Genomic DNA, 7,734 nt, shown 5'->3' on the forward strand with positions numbered 1-7,734 from the left:
GTGAGTCGGGAGCTATGTGTTTGTCCAGAATCAATATTTTTGTTACTTCCTCACCCGCTAAGCAAAGCAGCTGCCATCGCAGGCAAAATACCTTATGTAACTTAGTGTGGAGCCGATCAAAATGAACAGAGGAGTTACTGTAGACAAAGGACGTGTGTGTGCGCACACGCACGTCCTTTGTTTCCTTCATTTGAAGCAAAACTTGGAAATCTAATTGGTCTCCTGACATATGCAATTTCACACACACACACACACACACACACACACACACACACACACACACTGCCACGTGAGCGCACACAAACACACACATGCTTGCTCACTCGGTCGCTGTTTTCCATGCCTTTGAACCCATCAGAATGTATTAGCCAAAGAACAAAGCCTGTGTACTTCGGATGATGTTGATTAGTCAATTACGCAACAGGGAGCATGATAAGAAAACTCGGGTTGATCTCATGAATATAATGCCTCATTATGTCCTTCTTTTGAGGGGGTTCCCCTCACTTTTGACGGATCGTGTGCGCTCTTCATCTGCGCCGGATAGTTACTGCCGTGGCTTGTCACTGATCTTGTAGGTGCACTGCCGTGAGAACATTTTATCTCATAGCAATGACACACATTTGGAATATTTAAGATTTATGAAGAGTTAACATCCTCCACATTGTAGTGTCATGAGCACTAATGGTTGTCGACGTTGTGCAACATGCATGAAATGTTTCAGAATGTGAACATGCCACTTTTGTCTGAACAAGGTTTCACTCAATTACACGGAAAAAATAACTTGTCGTGCTCCGGAATTTCCCCTCAAAATAGAAGAAGAAAGTATGTAGTTTCCCATGTGGACCGGTGTTTCAGACACAGCAGCCTAATAATATTGTGCAATAGAATACAGCAAGAGCTCATCTTTCACTTGTATCTGTTTTTGGTCCCTGGATACATATGTCTTGACTATCTGTCAAATATTAGGTCAGGCATTTCAGAGGAGCTTTCTTGCTGTTCGTTATCCTCCGGCTTACTGAGGGACACATGAAGGAGTCTCTTCTCCCTGCTCCAGGTTTCAAAGCTGTGTTACAGCTATGCACTGGAAACAAAGCGTATGTTTTCATCTCGACTTTTAAGAGAACCTACTTGCTATTTTCATCCCGTCACCAGCAGACGAGGGATGACAGCTCTGTTCTTCTTCTGCTTTCTCTCCCTCTCTCTCTCTCTCTAAAATTCCTCTGACAAAAAAAAATTAAGCAATCAGTCACTTTCTCTCCTCCCTGCAGCGTTAACCGTTGTGCAGCATTGACACCAGTGCGTGTCTGTGTGCCCACTGTAACCCTTCATGTGAATGCGAGTGTGTTTGACTGGTGTCCCTGCTGCCTCACCTACTTATAAATATAAACTAGTAAGCTGTCAACCTTGGATGACAACTTTACGGAATCAAAGGCACATCACACTTGATATTTTGTGAAATACACAAATTCTGATTCAACATTACTTCTTTTTTTTTTAAGTGTCATTTAAATTATATCTTTTCTAAAAAAATAAAAAAAATGAGATGCCAGGTATGAACATGAAAGTGACTGTTCCACTTGTATGCTCAGGAGAGAGGGAAAACACAGAGACTCATGGGAGAAAACAAGGAAGCCAGCAAAATGGAGAGAAATATGTTGTCTGACAGGTGGCACACTTTCTCAGTATGAAGGCGAAGTTGCTGCCGTGTCAGAAAGACAAAAACAGATCAGTATCGCATTATAACCTGAGAAGTTAATTGTTATAACAAAAGAAGTTTTTTCGCGTCATGAGATGTTTTCATGTCAATATGACATACAAAGTTAAAAAATACAAGTTAGTGTTATAACGGTATACTTTTACGTTGTATTTTGTTATAATGTAAAACCTTGCAGGTTTTAATTTGATAACTCGCCTATATTACTTACCTATATTGTTATACTCCCGGTTAATGATGAAACCACTGCGAAGAACAGATAAATTTAGGAATGTGGCTCATTCACACGATTTGATGAAGTGCTACTTCATGCTTGACTTGAGATGTGGTGAGTGTGCGCTGTTATTGAGCATGGTGGATGATATTGTGATAAGTATGCCTAAACTAAGAAGAAAGAATGAGTCCTACCCTCTGGAGATGGCTACATTTGTCGTTGATCAGCTAGAGGGGCTCTGAGGCCTCTATAAGCAATGAGAAATGACGCTACATCCAGAGGGTCGGACTCATTCTTTCTTGTGTTCAGCCCCATGCATTTTAAATTCCTTCTTAGTATAAACACACACACACACACACACACACACACACTCATAGACGGACTGGCCTTCAACAGCACTGGGATAAATCCTGGTGGATCGGCACATCTGTAGATCCGGTTTATTTTTTATTGTCCATGTATATCTCTTGGTAGATCATATGTGTGTGTGCCAGGATAGGGCTCACTGGGCAAGTTTCATCCCTTACTGACCGGCTACTTTGTGTCACATAAAGGGTCAAAAATACACTCCAAAACACAGAAAGTCAACTTTGTCCAGTAGAGGGTCAATCTGTGAGACCGGCGACCGCCCGGAGGGGTTGAGGCATCGGGGGATCTAAATTTAAATTCATCCGGTTCACGTGGAATGAAAAACAATAAGTCAAAACGAAAGTCAAAATAGGATTAAGCTTTTGCTGATGAAAATTTCACTTTCAGTATGTCTCTAAAGGATCAATAATAATATAATTTAACAATCTGTTATGTTAAATGAAATAGATTAATGGATAAAAAGAACTAGAAATTTGATAATAAACGTGTCAAGATAATTATTTTTTTCAAATTGTCCCTCAGTTTGTGATGTATGCAGCCCTATATTGTGCAGATAATTTTGCTTAATGCCCCCCTTCCAATAATGTTGCTTTTCACTGTTTTTTTGCTCTGTGACGTTTGGGATTAACAAATGAATTTTTCATGTACTTGTGATAATGTTTGTCACATTTTAACAGCTTTTGCATCTCTGTCTCTAACTCAGCCGTCATGCATTGACCACAGACTCTTTTCTCTGTTGGCAGCCCGGACTTCTTCTGTCGTCATTTCTCTTTGTATCCGTGACAACAAAGAGACACTCTGCCAATTTATATCCAGGGTTTAGAGCCAAATAGCAATTAGGTTAGTTTTGAGTTTTGGTTTGATGTGTCCAATTTTCCAGATAGGCATATTTTGTTCATTTAACAGTTTGATTTACGCTGATTGTTGGTCGGAAAGCATTTATTGATTATTAACATGGTCTGAGGTTGAACAAGAGAGCACTTACATTTTGATTCAATCAATTGGTGATTTTCTTGGGATGTTTAATATTGACCTTAAGAATTCTGCAATGTCACTAGTTTCCCCAGTTATATTAAAGGTTGGTCAAAGTTTGACAAGATACCAACAGACAATCAAATGCAAAAATACTAAATGAAATATTCCGGTTCACTATGTAACATGCTAATCGTTCCAAAGATTAAAAGGGATTTTCCAGCCACTGAGTGTTACACATCCTCGTCTAACGGGGTTCATCTAATGACACTGTTTTCTGGTTGTTGTCTTGCCTCTGGGATCCCCGACTCCCGAATTTTCTCTTGCTCTATCTCGCCTCCAGAAGTGCTTTGTATCTAAAGATCACAGAACCTGAGGAACATTTTAATGGCTGCTGAAATGAGCCTCTCTTCAGGCAACAGCTCAACTTTCTCCCACTCAGAAACTTTCCTGGAGCATCACGTGCAACCCACCAAGGTCCTTCTTTACTGTTGACTACTCTCTCAGCTCCATGCGGGCTCCCCCCACCACTGCCTACATCCCGCGGCCGACAGCAAGCGGAGCAGAAACGGGGGTCCTTCTTATGCGGACCGCTTCGAAGACTGTCTTCAGCTTAATTGCCTTCAGAGATTTTGTGGACTTTCATCCTGTGCATGCAGGCTCCGTCCACAGTATATATTTGCACCAGACGTGAGCTTCCACAGCTTTATCTTACTACAGTGATGCCTGGCACTGATTTTCCTTCCAGTGTTCCGGTTGATAATATTTTTGTACTTGTTTATTTAACTGCTTGTTGGCGCTAGATGCCAACATGTCATCTCATCCCGAATTTTACATGAACATTACTTTCTGAGGGAATATTGTCGATTTGCAGTCCTCAAACTCAACCAGATAAAGAGCCTAGCCTCAAGAGAATTACAATATTGTTCGGAATGATTAAGTCACAAAAGATATCTCATAAAGCACAAAATGCACTAGACTGTCTAAAGATAGATATATGGTGCTAAAGTCTGTCTATAGATACAAAACTACCTTTTAGCGGTATATAATGTATACATTCATTCATCATTCATCGTCTACCGCTTTATCCATTTAAGGGTCGCGGGGGGTCGCTGGAGCCAATCCCAGCTAACATTGGGCGAGAGGCGGGGTTCACCCTGGACAGGTCGCCAGCCTATCACAGGGCTATAATGTATACATAAAAAATACATCTCTGAAGATATAACTTAAGCTTGGCTGCCAGGACAAACATTGTAATGTCAGTATTGCTGGCAAAGCAAACAGACTTCACCATCGTCATCATCTAAATTGGCCAATCTTGACTTGCAGGTACATTTTTAAGCTGTTAAACAGTGAAAGCCAATTAGCAAACTACTATCTGGCGCGTAAAATAATATTAAGGAGAACTCTTTTCTAAGTGCACAAAAATTGTAGTGTAAAAATTGTAATTAGTAAGATTAAATAAATATGGTACAGGACCTTGATTGTGCTTTGTGAATAGCTGCAATTGTTTTACTTACATAACTAGTTCTCATTAGCGTTGTAACAAGCAGCAACCATGCTACTCAAGATGGTCAATTCCACATTAATTAAATTCACTTTTCAACACAGACATTTATGAAATGGCAAAACCTGGCAGATGCATGATCCTTCTGTCTGTCATCTGTACCGTTCTTGTTGCGGCCGCAGCATGGGAGGTGTCTTAAAGAGCTGGATATTCACTTATTAGGTTAGTGTTCAGTCACTCATTAGGTGGCCTATACAAAGATACCCACACCCACTGGTGTAGACAAACCCCCCCCCCCCCCCCCCCCCCCACAGGTTGTCTATGCCAGCATCTTATTACAGCCCACAATGACATTTTATTGTAAGGTGATGTCTTGCAACTGTAGTTATCGGAGCAGCTGGTTATCGGAAACAGGCTGATATTATGTTAGATAATAAAATAGTATTAAGTATGAAATATTGTGAACATTGCTAATGAAATCAAATTGCTCACAAGCAAATTAGTTCTGCAATCTTTGTCCCATTGAAGTGAAATGAAATCATTGTTTTTGTGGATTAACTTCGTTTTTTGTCAATCTGATAACATTTAACTGAGGATTTGATGGCAGCTGCACAGCACCACTACTAAAAAGAGCCCATCTGTGTCAGGCATAATCTAAATCTAAAAGGCAAACAGCACTGAAATTTACTATTAAAATATATAATTTCTTGGATATACATTAGGACTATATTGCCCTTGTAGTAATGGCAGTAAAATAAACTATAAGAACACTTGCGCATGTACAAACCACGCGCTTATAATACGTGAGAGCAGATCAACAAATGCTCGCTTGCGAGTATGTTTTGAGCTCGCGGTGTTATCTATTCTCTCGTAGTATATGCGAGTGTGTGGTTTGTACGTGCGTGAGTTTTAATACTAAATAAATGCCATACTGCTCCTGGAGCATGTCTAGCGAGTAGTCTGGCATGCCCCCAACAAAACCAGGTAAAGAGATAGCGAGAGAACTTCCTACACGCGCTGGAAGCGGTTGACCAATCATAACAGACTGGGCCAGCTGGCCAATCAGAGCAGACTTGGTTTCATCAGCAGGGGGGCCATAAAGAGACAAGAGTGTTTCAGACAGATGCTAAAAAGAGACCCTGCAGAGATGATCAGTATGAGGAAACTGGTGTGTTTACTGAACATTAAAGCATGTGAAACTTTTCAAGCAATAACCCAAATGAAAACTACGGACCTGAATTTGAGCACGATAATTCTTGTTCTGTCCATGGATTAAAAATAGTTAGCTTTTCCATCAGAGGAGCATATTATCCTGCATTTGAAGTAACGGCATCACAGTTCCCTCAAAGTGGAGATATCCTATTCACTATAGGCTTTCCACACCATCAGCTGTGATATGACCGTTCATCATTTAACAACATTATTACCACGGCACATTAGCAGATACAGGTGATTTATGTGTCACTGCAAATTACTAGTTTCAGTAACGGACACAATTATAGTCATAGTTTATCGTTGCTGCCTGTTCCATTGTCTGGCATCATGGCTCTGTTCAAAGTGCCTTTCTCGTCTATTCTGAAAGCCATGCCTTACGAACTGAGCAAACCAAAGATTTTCTTCAAGTGGATTGTATTTTCTTATAACATACATCATTAATCTAGATCATTTCTGAACAGCAGGCAAACGAAACAAGGCTGGTCTCCTTCCTCCACATGACTATAATACACCGAGTGTTCTATCATTAACTTCCATTTGTTGCATGTCTTTGGAAAGAAAACTAAAGCAAGCGGATGTAATCTGTGTTTTTTGTACTACCAACCTGGCCCTATCTAAGATCTTTCTGCATGTTCCACACAAAAAGCGTACATTTTCTGTCATTGGTTGATTAGCTTTAATTGTTTTATTCATTATTTCTATATTTCTGGAACCCGTTCCTCAAGTGGCCTGTTATTCCAAGAGCTTTGAAACATTTCCGCACCGGCAGTGAGGACAGAGGAATGATTAACAATAGTTCAATCAATTTCATTATTTCAATAACCCCTTGTTGCACTGATTAATTGTATTCCTCAAATTGTGATCACTCATTCTCACAGGCATAAGGGTATTAATCTCAAGAGATGTAGCCGCTACATTGCCACGTGCTTCTCCACTTTCTCCACCACCTCAAGAAGGCTGTATAACTCCCCTCAATCACCATGATGAGTGAGGCCTAAAAATGAGAACGGTATCTTATTCAGAGTCTCAAAGGTTTTGTTCATCCATCACGCCAAGCTGGTGAGGGCTTGGTAAATATTAGCAAACGCTGCGCTGCTCATCTAAAGATTTGTTTCTGGAGCTCAATCTATCCAAATTTGCATGAACTTTTACACAAATGTCAGGTATGCAAAGAGCTTCAGTACATGCCGTGGATGCTCTGTCCTGGAAGGCTAAGAGAAACTGTTTGTTTGGATCTGCCTTTGTACAACACGGGCACTGAAGCGATGCGTCGTTGTTTTTGCTAATCGCTCATTTTTTTTCTTTGCAAAGCCCAGATTCTCGTTCTACAATTTATGCCTAAATCACTGATTATTGTATTTTCACAGGCATTTCGATCAGATTCCGTTGTGACTATGCACATGCCTGAGTATGTGGCTTCGGGATGAATGTCAGTGATCCACTTTCTTTATTGATTTATCAAATGTGGCGCAGTATACTCTGGAAACAAAAAGAATAATCAGATAGTCTTCTCTACAGTACAGCAGCTGCTGTAAAGTGGGGAGCTGGGGGTTGTGGCGCTGGATTGGCCTGGCTAAGAAATCCCACATGGATCAAATCAATGTCAGGAACAATTTTATCCCTCATCTTTGAGCTGTGTGGTGTTTGGCATTTGGGCGCTCAACGTTTTGATATAGCGTCAATTGCTGCTTTGTTTGAGAATGATTTATATTCTTCTGATACTATTGTCAGAGGGAGACAAGT

The sequence above is a fragment of the Scophthalmus maximus genome, chromosome 8, assembly GCF_022379125.1.
Source record: "Scophthalmus maximus strain ysfricsl-2021 chromosome 8, ASM2237912v1, whole genome shotgun sequence".
NCBI lineage: Eukaryota > Metazoa > Chordata > Actinopteri > Pleuronectiformes > Scophthalmidae > Scophthalmus > Scophthalmus maximus.